The sequence below is a fragment of the Cyprinus carpio genome, chromosome B3, assembly GCF_018340385.1.
Source record: "Cyprinus carpio isolate SPL01 chromosome B3, ASM1834038v1, whole genome shotgun sequence".
Lineage (NCBI taxonomy): Eukaryota > Metazoa > Chordata > Actinopteri > Cypriniformes > Cyprinidae > Cyprinus > Cyprinus carpio.
In genome coordinates this window covers 22,017,007-22,035,378 of record NC_056599.1, presented here as the reverse complement: position 1 = coordinate 22,035,378, position 18,372 = coordinate 22,017,007, and the positions used below count along the sequence as shown (strand labels likewise).

The following is an 18,372-nucleotide window of genomic DNA, read 5'->3' as shown; positions in this document are numbered from 1 at the left end:
TTCAGTTTAACCATAAATTTTCATTTAACCATAAAACAATGTGTATGTGTAAATGTGTAATTCAAAATATGGGTAAAAAATTTTATAAACACTGAAAATTCCTTCATATTCACACCATGCTATGGGCCATATTTTTACAGACTTTTTCTTAAGAGTACAATATTTCAAGTGTAGCTAGTGAGACAGTTCTTCTTTATACTAGAGAGATTAGGGAGACTAAACATCAATGACATCAATTGTTAGAAATGTAAAAATATGTATCGCTTGAGGGTGAAAGCTTCCTTGAAATCAGCTCAGGGCAAAACAAGGACTTTCTAAAGGTAGTATTGAAATGTTTAATACTTCAACTGTCGATACAGATTTTACTAAAGTTACCATGAAAGATAATGTACACCATTCATTTAAAATTGCAGTTTGCATTTAAGAAAAAAAAACAACAACAAGTGTTAGATACATTAATCTGTTACCATTAATCATGTCTTATTTTGACTGCATAAAATCTTAAAGTTGGTCTTACTGTAAAGTACACCAATTTAACACGTATTTGAAGAGATGAGGGCTGTTGTAAGGACTGTCTGTTCATGTGTAGATAAAAGGGTAAGTTAATCCTAAATATAATGCATTGTTTTGAATGAGGGATTTATACTCCTCAGCCATCACCATGTGCAGCATCCACCTGCTGATGATGCGGCGGCAGCCACAGTACAACGGGGCCAGTGCGCTCACCACACACAGCTACAGGTGAAGAGGAGAGAGAAAGATCGAGACAGTATCAGTGGATGGGGATTATTAGGAGGCCATGATTGACAAGGGCTAGTGGAGGGAATTTGGCCTGGACACCGGGGATATAATCTTTATGAGAAGTGCCATGAGACTGACCGGTGACCACAGAAAGAGTCGGGACCTCAGTTTTATGAGTGGTGCTTTTTTTTAACAGTATATTGTCTATACCTTTGTTGCATTATGTCCTTTATTATATGGTGGTGGATGCAAAATGTTTATTGAAAAGTGTGAACATTCACACCTCTTCATCACGCATTGAATTGGTGCATTTTATTTGGACGTACCAATTATAATGATTTCATATTAAATTTTAAAATGAATCTGGGCATTCCTGTTATTCAGAACATGTTTATATTCCCATCATATGGGTTTATATATTGGATAAAAATGCTTAACTTAACTTTAAAGATTTAAAAAAATATTCATTTTTTAAATCACAACAAATTACAGGCATTTATTAAATGTTCATTCAGTCTTATGAAATATCCTGACGATATTACATATGTAATAGCATATGTATATACATATGTAATATCCAGACGAGTCTGCTTAAAGATAGGAGGTAAAAGAGCAGGCTGTCTGGTGCAGTCTCAACAACCTGGAGCTGAACATGCTCAAAACAGTGGAGATGATCGTGGACTTCAGGAGGAACCCCCCGGCTCTCCCTCCACTCACCATCCTGAACAGCACTGTAACAGTGGAGTAATTCAGGTTCCTGGGCACCACCATCTCTCAGGACCTGAACTGGGACACTCACATAGACTCTATTGCCCAACAGAGGTTGTATACTTCCTTCGCCTGCCACCCAGTTGTACTTGATTGTCATTGAGTCTGTTCTGTGTTTATCTACAACTGTCTGGTTTGGTTCAGCTACCAAATCAAACAGCAGAAGACTACAGTGGACAGTCAGGACTGCTGAGAGGATTAGCGGTGAAACCCTGCCCAACCCCCAAAACTTGAAATCTCTAGAGTGAGGAAAAGGGCTAAGAAAATCACCTTGGACCCCTCACAACGAGTCCACTCTCTCTTCCAACTGCTGCCCTCTGGTCTGAGCTACAGCACACCGTCTACCAGTACAGCAGGCACAAAAACAGCCTTTTCCTGCTGTCTGTCTTCAGCCTAAACAATTCAAATGTCCATAACTAGCCTATACATTGTCCATCACAACTGACATTCTTATATTTATACATAGAATTCAAAATTTATAAACTGCACCCTTGTAAATAACATATCTGTAAATTCATTTTAACAATTACATTGTGTTCTACACTTTTTAAGTCTATATAGTGCATTATTTAATTTTCAGTTTTTCTTATTAGTGTTATATATTCCATCTCTACTGTGTTATACCTAGGCTATGCATGTCTGCACTATGTCTTTGTGCTTTCTTCTGCACTGTCGTCAGGTCAAATTCCTTGTGTGTGTGCCTTAACATATTTTCTTTCTGACTTCTGTTTTTGGGGGGGGGGTGGGGGGGGGGGGGGGGGGGTGGGTTATGGGGGGGGGGGGGGGGGGGGGGGGGGTCTTTATTTCTTGGGTCTTTGTTTCTGTACTTTTAATTTCTTTCTAAGTTTCATTCTTCTTTCTAGAGAGAGTACCCTACCCTATATATACTGGGGGAAAATTAATGAATATTTGAATCTTACAGGTGATTATTTATTTAGGCTACTTCCTGGAGCTCAAACTAAGTTCAGTCAAACCAGCATAACTGGCCACGCCGAAATGGCATCTTAAGGTCAATAGTATTTCAGAAAGACACGCCTGTAGGGACGTGAAAAGTGGAAACCTTTTCTGATAAACAGAAGTATCCGGTTTTTAACAGCCTACTTAAAGAAATAATACAGCGGGAGGTAATTAGTATTAATCATCACAGCAAACGGTAAACTTATCAATGTCTTTGGTTATAAATCACAGGTTATCTGCAAATTTGGAAACTCTCTCTTATCATACTATTCTTCTACTGCTCTTATCAAGGCCGCATATATTTGTCTTCCCTGCCCTCACCGCTCACAGCTGTTTGTTATTTTAATTCAACAGCGCAGGGAGCTTCGCGAGCTCGTGCTGGAATCTGTCTTTATACAGTCTATGGCTGGAATGCGTCCAGAGGCTCGTAGCGTGGGCGGGGCTTTCAAAGTCACGGATTCAGAAAAAGTTTCATTAAATATCTCGGGAATCCGGCTGATGGCAAACTAGAGCGTAATTGGATCTGGACTCCCCATGGATCTCATTTGAAGAATAATTGATCCCCAATAAGACGGACAGATGATCAAAATGAAGAAAATCGAGAAAGAGACTGAAGGAGTTGGAGGAGAGAGAAAATCCGAAAAAGACCAGGTGTGTTTGATACATTATTAAAATAATGTTATAAAGTCACCTAAGTATTTCTCAGTACGGAAGTAAGATGGCCGTTTTTTATTGTTCATGCTTTTTCAAGTTGGTTAAATTTATTTAGCAATTGCGTTAAAACGAGGTGGCTTTCCATACTACACGTACAAAGCGCTAATTTATTTAGGGGAGACACGTAATACTATTAGATATGAGTGCTGTAACTGTAGACACTGCAAAAAAAAAAACCGGCGTCCGGAGTCACGATTTTGTGAGTGCAGGTTTATGCACCTGTAAGAAGTTGAATGACAAACGTTTCCCAAGCTTTTCCGTGTTTCCATACCGTACTTAGATATTGTCTTGCACCGCTGCGTATTTGTTTAGTAGGCTAGACGCTTTTATCCAGTGGACTGAGGACAAGCAGAAGCAATTTATCAAAGTCAGAGTCCTGCTGCCACTCCTAATAAATTTCAACAAGTCTCCACCTTAATATGTAAAATGTATAGGATATGTGTCTTAATATGCAACAATTGTAAGCTACATGCAAAGGTAATGACTGTTTTAATGGCCTTTCCAGTCAGGTTTGGGATGGATTGTCTCTGATGTTGCTGATTAACCAAACTTTAAAGCACTATATTAAAGTTATAAGCTTGTTTAACAGTGTTTTGCACTTGCTCAGTGAACAGGATGAAGATGGGAGACCTATTTATGCATATACATACATATGTATACATAAACACACATTTGTATGTCCTATAAGATGTTTACATTTAAGATATGCGAAAACTTTTTGTGTTCTGTGTATTATTAATTTCACTATATTGCTATTTTATAATTCTCAAAATGCAAAATTAATAAAGCAATTCAGAAAGTCATTACATGCATGACATAGAAAATGAAATATACATTTATGAAAATATATTAAATAAAAATATACACATTGTTATAGGAGAATGAAATTGAAAAATACAACAAATCAAGATGAAGATGTGAAAACCTTGTCAAATTACAGAGCTAGTATAAATTCAGTGTTATGCAGAATTGTAATAAGTTTATTAGTGTTTTTATGTTGTTTTGTTGGATAATGATGCTTGTTGTTTGTAGTTGGTTGACCTTGTTCGTTTAATTTTAGCAACCTAAGAAGATAAGAAGCCTTTCTCTTTTTATTTAATTTTTTTGAATGCTCCTAAAGGTTTGATTATTTTGTCAGCTCAGCATCTGTTTTAATAAACAAAACAACTTTTTTATTATTAAAAAATAACCCCCATTGATTATGTAGTTTCCAAATACAGTTATCTAATATGCAGCCATCTTCGCCCAGAATAAAGGTTTTTATTTTATTATAAAATTATAGTTAAAACAAGTTATGGGCTAAGTACTATGATTTTCATTACTATAATTATCATGTTTTGTTGTTCAATGTGTGAGGCAGTCATTGGTTTTGAAATAGTTAGGCAGTAAGTAGGCAGAAGTCACAAATAAGCTGTTAGTTTCTGTGATTTAGAATTGCATTTCACACATCAAAACATTTCCTTGGAAATTCTTTTGCCATTCAAGCGTAATCTCATAGTTTGTTCTCCTCAATCACTTACTGTGAAAGAAAAGAAACCGGACCTGCATGTGAAAATGTCTCTGACTCATGCTTTACTGTGTAACGTCTCTGTTGTAGAGCTGGATCCCAAAGATGATAAAAAAGAGAGTGTGCACCACCTTTGTGGAGGACTCATCCAGGTACAACAGCCATTTTCCATTTTCTCTTGCATTCAGATTTACTAGCATATGCAGAAAATCTATTCAGTCCTTTCATACTCGATTATTTAAAACAGACATTGATCTTCTGGTAATATGATCTGTGCCATTAAGTAGCTGATTTGGTAATGTAGGGTGGGTCAACAAACATGCCTTTTTTTCTTGAATGAAGGTGAACTCCTAGCCATTTGTCAACAGTACATTTCCCCTGTCCTTTTCCCATTTACAAGCTATTGTTATGTAATGATTCACAACAGGGTTTGGGCACGTACTGTTTTCATTTCATTTATTAATTTTAGTGATGATGTGTACATTATGTGTCATACTGTTTAATTTCAGCTATTAATGTCTTCATTTGATGAATTAATTGTAACATGAATGACATGCACACACACAAAAGGAGATTGATTTCTTTTTTTATCTTAAAGTCTGTTCCTCTGAAATGATGGCTTGAATAGTAAATATATCAGAATTCTGAACCCACTGAAACCTGTTCTCTTTCTCTCTCTCTCTCTGTCTTTGTGGCAGTAATGGGGCTTTGTGCCAGTGTGGTGGAGCACGGGACATTCATGCACCCATATCGGCAGGTGATCATGTGATCAGCCAGTGGGACAGTGAAGAACACACCTCTGAATACCCCACCGATGCCTTTGGACAGCTGGAGTTTGCTGGAGCCGGACGCAGAAACAGTCCAGTGGGTGTCTCACTTACTTCTACACGTCCTCAAGCATGCGCAATCACAGTTACTGTAATTTGAAATACGAACTCCATCTGACAATACAAGTATGATAAATTGGTTATACTTTACAGTGAGGATCTATTCTTTAAAGAAATTACTAAAAACTCTCAAATGCGATGATTAAAACCACATCGTTACTGAGGAACCTTTTGGTCACACCATAACCTTCTTCAGTGCCTAATTACATAATTACTATGTATGTATATTACAAAAAGATATATAGTGGAGGAAAATATATGTAGTTTGTTATCTTTTTTCCATTCTCATAGTGTGCATGCCTTTATGCAACTTCAGGTTCAGGTTCTAGTCATTAACATTAACATTAAATGCACTAGATGTCAGTGACTAAAGATGCTGTCACATAAGCAAATAGTAAGCAAAATTCCATAAACAAAAAAGAACCTTTGTCTATTATCAAAAGTATAGCCATGTATGAAGCAGAGCTCACAAGTTTTCTGTGGGTTAACATGGTGAATTTGCATGATCAACTGAATCCTTTTTAAAACCTGTGTGTGGAAATGAACAAGAGGTCTGTTAATAAATAAACAATAACTTTAATCATAATGTTTTTCATTTTTATTTTGTGGTGTCTAAAGCATTAAGATATAGACCTTAGTAAGGGTGGACCATATTGAATTCTACCTGTATGAAAATGAGACTCTGAGGGATAGACACACAGATATTTATTTGTGTATTTAACAGGAAGAGTGCATCATTACTAAACGTTATGTAAATGTGCCACAGACAACCAGCGTATTTTGGAAAATATAAAATGAAATTACAAAAAGTCTACTGAAAGTTTTTTTGGGAAAGCTGTTTCATCAACTGAACAATTTGCATGTTGTTAAACCGCATTACAATCCCTTGAACTCACTGTGTCCTTGTTCCTCACAGCTTCCTTTTTTACTCCTGTCAAAAATTAAAAATAACGTCTATTGTCGTTCCCTTTAAAAGTATGCCAGGCCGCTGGGCAATTACAGAACTACTATGAAAACATGTAATCCACAGCAATTATAAACTTCCCTTTAACCAACCCCACAGAGCCTGAAGTCATACACTTCTCATAACCACATTAAAGCTAATTAAATGTAGACAGTAACAAAAGAAAACCTCTCTGAGATATTTTGTGGAGACCGTGTGTTGCCAGATCCATTGTTCAGTCTTTCTCTTTTCACACAAATCCCTTCCTACATTCAGCAGTTTGTGAGTGACAGCATAAATGGCCTGCATGCTTGTGCATGTGTAAACATGTCCGAATGCCTGTGTATCTTAGTTTTATGAATAATATCATACATACAAACATTGTGTCATCTTGTGTCCCCAAGTTTCTGCGCCTGGCACATGATACACCTCCAGACAATGTGTACTCGCTGATGACGTCACAGTGGGGCCTGCCGATACCCAATCTGGTGGTGTCTGTGGTGGGGGGAGAGGGGAAAGAGAAGGTGAAACCCAGGGTGCGAGAAGTGATCAGACAGGGTCTAGTCCGGGCCGCACAGAGCACAGGTAACCTCTACTGCTCCTATATCTTTAGCTCAGTTATGAGTGCTTGAAACCTTTATACTCACTTATCTAACCAATCACATGTGGACTGTTAACCCTACCTTCACCCTCCACCCTTCCACCTGGGTTAGTATTGTGTGCTAAAACTAAGATAAAGACAGTTATTTATTTATTTTTAGTCATTTTACATGGATGATGAAGAAGAATTGTTGTGGTTGTTGTAGTAATAAAAATAATATTAATGAATCAAAAATAAAAAAAAGCAATTATTGCATGGCAGAGTAAATGTGTGATGATGAATGTTTTACTTCAGCATGTCTACGCATGCCTTTACTTACACACACAACAAACTTCCAGGACATATCAGATTGTGAAACTGGAGACCACTTTTTTTACAGTGAAGACTTTAAGCAGGGAATGAAGTGGCAGATTTGTTCACTGAGGTTTTCCATAAGCTTGACTGAACTGTGTGTGTGTGTGTGTGTGTGTGTGTGGGTGTGTGTGTATGTGATAAGTAATGATACGTCATTAAAATTATGAAGCTGATAATGAAAATGAATCTATAATGACAGTACAGTGGCCATATAATTTTATCATATATTACTGCATATAGACATCCAGAGACCAAGTATGTTTTATGAATATTTAACTCCGATGTGGATATGTTTCTTCTGAGTTCATGTTTCGGCCCTACCAGAGTAGATCAGGTAGGACAGGTAGTTTTACTGAAATGTTCTGGAAAATAAGTGCTAATGACTGTTTTCATGCACCCAGTAATTAGTGACTGGTCTTAAGGTCAGTGATAGACAGGCCAAACTAGTATTACTCAACAGTGGCATTCCTCCTTTGTGTGTGTTGATAAGGTTTATTATGTATATGGTAAGAATGTAAATGGCTTTAATCTAGAAGTGTTGCATTATGGTAAAAACCTTTATTAGTGATGGTGTTTGTGACTTTTATGTATTTCCATGCAGTTTAATTAAGCTGCTGAGTAATTTAGGTAATAGTACTTTTCATTATCTTTTTCTTTTTCCAGGGGCTTGGATCATGACGTCAGGTCTGAGGGAGGGTGTTGGCCGTTGTGTAGGTGAGGCAGTAAGGGATCATTGTGCAACAGCTTCATCTCTTTCCCAGGCCAAAGTTATAGCTGTTGGTGTTGCTCCCCTGGGGACTGATTTACCAACGGCAGCAACTCGTAAACCCACAGGTATTACCGTATGAGTCCATTCTGCTTCAGTATCGACAGAAAAACCACACTTAAAATGTATGAATGTCAAAAAAAATTGTTGTAAACTGCTGTAGGACTTTGGCTAGGCTGCTCTGTAAAAACTTATGGTTTGGGTTACTCTTTATAAGGGTAGTTTCCCAGCGCGGTACTATGTGCACAACATGCCCCATGAATGCAGCTGCCTGGACAACAACCACCAGGCCTTCCTCTTGATAGATGATGGAAGTGTTGGACACCGAGGTACAGAAACAATGTTCAGAGCCAACCTGGAGGACTTCATCTCCATCAGCGCACTGGCATCTGGGGTGAGAGAAAGAAGAAGACGGTTCAACTGAAAAATAAAACATATTTCTAAAAGTCTTCTTGAGCACAGAGCACAACAGCAAATGCCCAAATCATTTATCTAGCAACTTCATCAGGGACTGCCACGGGAAGCACAAGCACATCCCTGAGGAACCATGCGCTTCCTTTTATTCGATAAAATAAATAAACACAGAATGAGAGGAAGGAAGAGGGAGGTTAAACACCGGTGTGCTGTTATATGAAAAACAGTAGTGTTTTGGTATGTAGTAAAGTCTGTTTCATTTTCATTTAGTAAAGGGAATTTTTTCATTTAGTTGTACGTAAGTAATGTTTATTAGTCCCTACACAGGAAAACAGGAAAGTTGTTTTTGCAGGCATTACATAACATGTAATCCACAATCACAAAAGACACCAATATAATCTCTTTAAGAATAAAATCAAGCTACGTTTTGCATGTTAATATGAGGACTGCACTGTCCTCTGGTGGATCAGAGTGAGAATGCAGTTCTGAGACAAATGGAAGCTAAATGCTAGTGCCTTTAGGGTGTTTTGTTTTTTACTCAATTTAATTTTGAGTAATGCTATACTTCTCTTATATTAACCATCTGTCTTCCTCCTCTCCTTAACAGGTAGTGGAAGCATCGAGATTCCTGTTTGTGTGTGTGCTGATTGCAGGAGATGCTGCAATGCTAGAGGTCATAACACAAGACCTATTTTAATTGTTTTAATATGAATATATTATACATAATCATAGTTTTATTTTTATTAATAGGATTTTTTTTATGTTTATTTGAGTGTACCTGAGGCCATATTCAATGTAGTCTGGGTCATCTCCAAAAGCATGAACAAAACAATGCAAATTAAAAGAATTACTTAAATGTTGTTTTGTTCATACTTTTCTTAATGCCTGTAGCCTGTAACCCAGCTGTCCATGTGCTATTTGCATTTAGCACTGTTTTTGGAATGAGGGCCACCAGTGATTTATTATACACCTTTTACAGTCATAAATGCTCATAAAAAGTGTCTAGGGATCTCAAATTTAATTGTAAAGTTTAAAATGGCAGTTTTATCAGTTCAATCAGTTTTAAGCATATTTGAAATGAATGATATCATCTTTCTTATAACAGAGAGTGGATTTATCTCTGAAAAACACCACTCCATGGCTGGTGGCTGGCCGGCTCGGGGTCCAGCGGCAGACCTGATAGCGGCTATACTGAAGGATCTCAACATACCCCTGAGTCCACCAGTGAGTCCCACTTTAGCGACCACTGCTGAGGAAAGCAGGAAAAGTGCCAGTGTTGAGCTGAGGGACCAAGTGAGAGAGAAAATTAAGAAGCATTTCCCTTCTGAGGCTGAACTGGAGAAGCTTGTGGATCAGGTGAGCATACAGCAAGAGATTGGATAGAGAGTGCATGCAGGCCAAAGGTATTTCTTTTACTTGTAGTTACTTTTTCTCCTTTTGTCTTTTTCACACAGGCACTTACAACCGAGATCTGATCACTGTGGTTTCATGGAGACCAGGAAGGGCCGAGATGACTTTGACAGAATCATCCTTAGAGCTCTCGTGAGAGGTGAGATTAAAATCACCTGCTTTTGACAATTCAGCACGTTTACAGTATATACTTATGGGTTTATGTCGTGCATGTGTGTGTTCAGCTGCTAAACGGGGATGCTAATGATCCTAGCGAGTACACTGAAGAGTCTGAAGCTGGCAGTGGCCTGGGGACAGAGTGGATATCGCCAATAGTGAACTCTTTAATGGTGACATCCACTGAGGGGTTAGGATTAATAGCAACATGAATGAAACCAAATGTGTGTTTTAATATTACAGCTGCTCTTGAATTTAATCTTTCTGGTTAGTATGAAGACCTGGAGGAATCGATGACCGATGCGCTGGTGACGACCAAGCCCATTTTGTGCGTCTGTTTGTGGAAAAACGCTTAAACATTCTGGACTATGCTGACGGTATCATCGTTTTAGAGAGTCCCTTTAAAGCTCACTGTCAGACTGCAATCTGGTGTCCTCATTCCTCCAGAGGAGGCTGCAGGAGCGAGTGGGCTTTTTTTTGAGCTGGCTCTCAGGCCCGCTTAGCTTTACCAGACGAGAATCACCACGCCACCAGCCTCACAAGCCCGTCTGCGTCTCGAGACCATCCCCCTCGAGTATGAGGTAAGAAGGACAGATGCTGACACCAACATTATAGTTTTAGGATTTAAAAAAGAATTGGACAGAGAAATTATGAGACAAGATATATATATATTATGACGGTTGATAAAATGTACCCCACATTGTTTATTCAAATTGCTCTTTAAACTATCCTACACCAAAGTGACCCCCTTTTACATTACTATACTAAGATTAACCAACAGATCCCAACTTTAATTCAGTTATTATTTATTTTTAAATATAATAATCCACTTAAAAAAAATTGTATTCACACACTGTTTATTGTACATAATGCAGTTTTTAAATTAATTATATACCTGTCACCCACAGCAAATAGCCTCAAACAGCATTTATTGTCTGAATTCCTGAAAAAAGGACATAATTGAAAGATGATACTTTGTTGTTTCTTTATCAAAAAGTAACAATATAAAAATTTCACAAAAAACACACAAGAATTTGTCAAGCATGGGGAAACAAATGAACAATGGAACAATAAAAAACCTCTGAAATTTTCAGTAGATTTTCAGTTTTTTTATTAGATTGTTCAAGCAAGTTGCCAAATAACTTGTACCTTCACCACACGTCGTCCTATAACCAAGAATGTATGAAGATACATTTAGCGGGCTTTTCACAATTTCCTTTGCTTGAGAAACAAGAAAAATATACAACTACAATTCCCTTTCATGTTATAAACATGCTTATGAGTTAGTTATTATTGATAGGTCGTTGTTCCCCGCTTTTCACAGTTTCCTACACATGTGTTTTTTTAATTCCAGTTGGCACTGTTTGTTTGTGGGTGTTTGGTTTTGGTTGGAGACTGCCCTTATCTAAAACCCCCCTTATGACCGGAACTAATAGATGATGTGTGCTTCACTAAGATATTTGTATTCATCTGTGCATTTGAGGTTTTTTTGTTCTGCGTCTGTCTGTCGGTTTGTGGTTGCTGGGGTGGTGGGTTTTTTTTTTGTGTTTGTGACCAGGTTTTGTTGCGGGTGTGTTTTTCACGAAGATCATGAAGATGTCTGCCAGCCCGTTTTAACTACGCTCCTCTTGGTGTAGAACAGGGCTGGGCTCAAGGAAAGCAATGATGGTACCATCAGGTTTTTTCAGAGGTATTGGGTTGGTGAAATGATTTGACTATGTGGTCCGATACATTATAGATCACAATGTTGTGATCATAGTTTCTGTCTCGTCCTTTCAGCACTGTGAAATTAAGTTGCTGCTGACTGAGAGTGTGTACCGGAAGCAGCGCTGTATGCACTCCCTGGATAGGCTCTGTTCATCTGGCTGTTCTTTCATAATCGCAGAGCGAATGTCCTATCTAACTTCTGGGAAATTGTATTGTTTTTGGTTTGGGTTTTTTCTTCAGAGTCATAATTGAAACCCATATCATGTTCCTTCTGCAAATTCTTTTCTAATCTCGTATGATGTTTGGTCCGAAAATATACATTTGGCAATGAGTTAGGATATGACAGTGATCCTGGACTCTATACTGACACCTAGTGGCATGGATTTCAGTATCACACCACTGTATTCACGCTGTTGATGCCAACTGTAGAAATGTCATATTCATTTATTCAGCAAGTAAAAGTTTCCATAGCAGGAGGGTTGCATTGCAGAATACCACAGATGTATTATTTATGATGACTATTATTATTAATATTATGAGTGCTTTGATTCATGATAATTTCCCATGGTTCTATTATCATTATACATTTTCTTTGTTTTGCTCCTTTCCCTCGCTCTCGCTGTCAATGCTAGGAGGCGGGGAGTCGGTGCTAGAGTGCTCCTTGCTGGGTGTAAAGATATTAATAGAGCTCAGCCAATTGGAGACATGAGACTGAGACCAATCTCTGCATGAAAGAACTCGCTCAAACCTTCGAGAATCTGGCACATGGTTGAGCGTGAATCAGTTAAAGAGATGACAGAGGGAGGGATTTTCAGGGTTCCAGTGGGGGCCCAAACAGTGTGAGACAGCTAGTGAAAAATGCTTGTAAGGGTTTTATAGTTAGACGGTGGTATTTATTTCTCACACAATATGTGGGTGTGGGTGTTGTGGTGGTTGTGTGTGTGGGTGTGTGTGTGTGTGTGTGTGTTGGTTTTGTGTGTATGCATAGTTGCAGCAGTAAGTCTTTAATCATTAATAAATCTTACATTACAGGCTTTATTCATGTCTTCATAGAAATTGTTCATTGAGTGTTACCAGAGCAACGCAGAGGATCCGCTCGTTGCAAAGCTGCTCATGCATAGCAGTCGACCGGTATGGGGCAGCGCCACCTTTCCTGGGCAGAATGCCAACCCCGCGGTCTGACGCCCGCCTCCTTCTTCCGCCGCTGATGGAGTGGCAGGTAAGCATGTGGTCATGTTTACCTGTTGTGGAGGGTTCCAGTATTTCTTCATTACAATTTGTGTTCATGGTGCGGCATCCCAACATTCCACTTCTCGGCTAGACTTGTTATTACGGTCAGAGATTTGTGTGGGGAGACATGGACAGCAATACAGAAGTGTGGAAACTAGTCCTCTCGTTTATTCCTGCCTCCCTTGGTCTACACAAACCTCAATCAGTTTCAAGTCAGTATCCAATATTTCGGGCCAAGATTAGTTTTTCTTTCTGGTACAGTCCCGGCAAAGTTTTAATGCCTCTGAAGCTCTTAGGGAGCAGGAGAAGGAAGAAAAGCCAGAGGAATTTCATCAGGGGAAGAATTAGACAGCGCCTATGGCGCCGAGTCAGTTGTTCTGATGTTTATAAACACGTAATTCATGGTTTCCTCAGCACCATAATAATTTTCTACGTAAAGAAACATCAGATAAAATAAAGCGAGTCATACATGTCTTCACAGGGAGGACTATGTTGGAGGAATTGTAACGCTTTTAAGAGGAAAACCGAAGGTGCGTTCTAAATGGCATGATTGTCCAATCCTGTTTAACTTTGACTTGCTGTAGGAGCTTACCTGCTTTATTTTTTTTTTAGATTACCGCATCAAAAGGCTACACCCTAAAACGGCTTTTATATTGCACCGATGGCGGCAGTTCTGTTTGCACCGTCCACTTCCTTTCCAGGCCAACGTGTTGAAGGTACTTCTCTTCCCTTCCCGTTGCTTACGGTCCTTATTGGTTGACTTCACCCCCCGCCTCCCGAGCGGACCCTCCCCCCTCAGAGCATGTGTGGTATGTTTCTGGTTTTTACTCTGGTCTGTGAGGAGATTCAACAGGTTGCGACCAATCATCCATTGTGTTTACACACAGTTCATAATGCACCGCGTTACGTCTGCTGACTTCTTTGCTCTCCGCTCGCAGACGTTTTTTTGTAGGAATTCTACCACTGATATGCCAAGCATGAAGTTTGTAACATCCAAGACATCTGGAACAAGGGTGACAATCGACGGCCCTCCCCCCCCCGCTCTCTTCAGTCTTGTCGTCTCTGCAGTTGACTTCAGTGAAAGCTGTCCTGTGTATGTCCATCAATGTGATTGTATTGGTTAGTGCACGTTTCGTTTTTGTTACATGATATTTTTTCCATGTGAACGTATATTTCGGTCGTAGGGGGCGGTATGTGTGGGTGGGTGGTGGGGTCCCCGACCTAAATTGGTTTTTGTTTTCTTTCCACGCTTCAGACTCCCTTCCCATATATTGATTTTTCAAGTTTTTTTGTCAAACAAACACCCTTGGGTTCCCCCCAAAAACTCCATCGTTTTTGGGAAAGATGGTAGGAAAGGAGTCCCTTTTTGGGTCCGTTTTTTTTTTTCGAGTTTCAACCGTTCCCAGGTAGCGAAAAGTGTGCATATAATCCTGCCTGCTAAGAAGTGAATCATGTTACGGGGTGGTGGGAGTGTCCTGCCGGAGGGTGTTTGGGGAAAAAGATGGTTGGGTTTTTTTTTTTTTCCTTTTCGTTCTTCCCCTGTTTCCCTTCCTACTTGGGGTGTGGGGCCCTAAATGGAGCACATAAATTGGTGAATAAAGCCCAATTCAGGAGCCCTGTGCCCTGTACTCCTAACGCCTCCGCGACCCTGAGTTTTGGCGTTTAAATTGGGGGGTCCGCGTTTGTTTTTTTTTTTCTACCAGGGCCCATACATGCCACCGATATATGGGGCAGACTACCACTGTATGAAATTTGTGGTTGGGGTGGGTTTCCCCTTTGTTTCGTTCTGGTTTTTGTGGGGTTTGGTTTTTTTTGGCGATACAATTTTCCATCAATGTATAACCCCTTTCCAAAACCTTTTTGGTGGTCCCCTTTGTCTATTTAAAACTGGGGGCTGTCAAAGGCGATTTGTTGCGGGGCGGGCTTGTTTCCCTTTGTCTTGTCTTTTCTTGCCTTTCTTTGGCGGAAGTCTTTACTTTTACTTTTGATTAATTTAATGCAGACCTTGCTGAATAAAAGTGGTACTTACTGACCCCCAAACTGGTTGTACTTTCAGCTGATTTTATTGATTTTTGTTGATTGGCTGGAATAAGTTTTTGTTCTTTGACTCTAGCTGACAATGCGAGAAAGAGTGTACAGACAATGTCCCTGCTCATCCATCAGAGGTGCGAGACCATGCCTTACAGTCTGAGGCTAACTGGCTGGTTCTTATTCTGCTGTCCAGTCTACTTGTGAGTCACCAATATTCTGTTAGTGAACTTGCTCATTACAATGTTCAGGTAAAAACACTACACCATCAACACTAATATAAACATCACATGCCTTCCTGTTTGTATTAAAAACCAATGATTTTATATGGACTTACAGTAGCTGCTACTATAAACTAATGTTACAAATGTCTTATATACTGCAAGATGTGAGATTGCTAAGATTTCCTCAAAAAGTTAGTTACATGGGAACTTGAGCACAAGCAGGTTGAAGGTGCTTATTCATTTTATAAATATTTTTGAAATGACTTAGTTAAAATTACGGTTGAAGTTCAAATTTGCATCTGTGTGAAAGTAACCAGTTTATGAAAGGTAGTAAAGTATTTATTTATTAGCTGATATTACAAATGTTTTAGTTAATATATACAATCTTTTAAAAGTTTCAGGTCAGTCAGATTAAAAAGAAATGAATGCTTATGTTCCTTGAAGGATTCATTAAATGGATCAAAAGTGACAGTAAAAGAAACTTATAATATTCAAAAAGAAATTCAAATAAAATCTTTCATATAAATGCTGAAACATTTGTAGGCTTTCTATTCATTTAAAGAATCCTGAGAAAAAATGTATCGCCGCGTCCACAAAAGAAATATTCAGCATCACAGCGAGCAGTTTAGAGCATTGAAAATAAGTAGTTTCTTGAGCACATAAAATCAGTATCGAATGATTTACTGAAGGATCATGCTTGACACTAGAACATCATAGAAGTATTACATTTTTCAAGTGCATAGAGACCATTATTTTAAATTTATTACTGTTTTTTTTAGTGTTAGTGTTTTAACTGATCAATTAAATTTTTTTATCAACCTTTGGATTTGGTTGGTGTGCATAAAGACTCATATCAAAAACAATAAAAAAATTGTACCAACCCCCAAATTTTGAACAGTACTGTATGTTGATTGGATGTATATCAGCTGATATTGGATTTTTCAATTATTCATGCTCGTTTCCCCTTCTTTTACATTTAAATAACTTTTTGCCATAGGTCTTATTCTATCATAAAAGTTAATCTTTAAGGAACATAAATAATGGAACAAAACAAATTAAATGAAAATCTTTAGCCAATTTTAAGCAAGCTGTCCATAATTCATATTGTACATTGTTATTATGTGTAGTGTAGCATGTATGCAGTTGAAAATTTTATTTATAGTGTCTTTTTTTTTGTAGTTTTAGACAAAAATATTTCCAGGGTTATCTATTAACAATGCAACTTCCAACCTCTCTAGCCATATTACTTGGTATGATTGTGTGTTCATGTTATTTGTCTTCAGTTACACATTCAATAAAGTCCAGGAGCACAGCGATGTACACTGGAAGTTCCAGCGCTACAACCTGATCGCGGAGTACCACTCGCGCCCCTGCCTCTCCCCGCCCTTCATCATCATCTCCCACCTCCATATCTTCATCAAAAGAGTCATTCAGAGGCTGCCCTCCAATAAGAGCCAACACTTTAGTATGTTCTGATATATGATGCTACATTATATACAGTCTCATTTGATCATTTTGTCTTTAAAGGTATAGTTCACCCATGAAAATCCTGTTTTCAAAAACTCTCCCTCATGTCGTTCCAAACCTGTATGACTGTCCTTCTTCTATGGAACTTTAAAGAAGATATTCTAAGAAATGCATCACTGTTTTTTGACTGTTTGGTTACCATCTACCTTCAGAAAAGAAAGAAAGTCATACAGGTCTGGTCAGACATTAAGGTGAGTAAATAATGACAAGGTTTTCATTTTTCAAGGAACTATCCCTTTAACCCTGAGGTGTGTCTTTTTCCATAGTGTTGGACCTAAAAGGCAAAGAGGCCAGTTTGCTAAACACATGGGAGTCGACGCTGAAGGAGAACCTGCTTTCCACACAAGGAAAGAAACAACGAGAGAGCGACACGGAGCGGCTCAAACGCACCTCCACAAAGTCAGTCAACCCTGTTACTGTTCTTTCATACTCTCAGATCAACAATTAGCAGCTTATTTCACATACTTCTCATGTGAGTTCTAAAAAAGATGAGTGAGTGGAGAACATATCCATCACTGACAAGTAGATCTGTATGTAATACACACCCGGGGGCATTTAGTAACCTTGCAGTGGCAGCTCTTGTTTCGCGTTTATGTGCGTGTGAAGGGGGGAGAGACTGTCAACTCCTGCTGAATCAGACACCGGCGTCTTGAATGACAGAATGTGTGTATTTGTGTCCATATGTGTGTGTAGGGTGGACAGCGTCCTGAAGCAGATGTCGGAGATTCGCGATCATGATCGCAGGTTGAAAAAACTGGAGTCGGAGGTTAGTGACGACTATCCACACCTGTGTACCTGTGGCTATCAAACACATTGAAACCTGTTTTTAAATCCCAGCAGCGTCCCACAGAGTGCACACATGCGTCTGTGGGTGCAACACTATGGGCCTTGCCTTATTTTAGCTGCAGCTGTTGTGTTTGCTTGCTCAGCTCAGACCAAGGCCCATCCGTCATTCTCCCTATCACTGTACGAGCCTTTAGAATGTGGATCCGCTTTGAGAATGTGCCAAGCTGTCAGCCGAGCGATGTAATTAATGAACCTCTGCTTTAAAGGGGACCTCAGGTTTTTGACCGACACTCTCTGTCTTTTTCTGTTTGCCTGTTACGCAGGTGGAGTACTGCTCTACTGCCCTCTCCTGGATAGTGGAGGCACTTTCTCAGAGTGATCTTGTAAAGCAGACACGTCCACCTCCTCTTCCTTTCAAAGGTGTGGTGCTCGCTCTCCTCTGCCTTTCCCCCTCTCTGCAGTGTCAAAATGTAGCTTATGTTTCTCAGGTTCCCTCTTAGTAACAGTGTTTACAGTGTTGGTATGGCTGTAACATTTTAATGATACTTATTTACATATAAATATACAGTTATAGTACTTTCTTACTGATGGAGACATAACATCATCACATAATCTCTCTCTCTCTCTCTCTCTCTCTCTCTCTCTATCTATC

At 39.0% G+C, this 18,372-nt stretch overlaps 1 pseudogene; it reads left to right on the top strand.

Moving 5' to 3' along the window:
* The first annotated feature begins 2,557 nt into the window (after positions 1 to 2,557).
* Positions 2,558 to 18,220, top strand: LOC122136793 (annotated as a pseudogene).
* Positions 18,221 to 18,372: the final 152 nt, after the last annotated feature.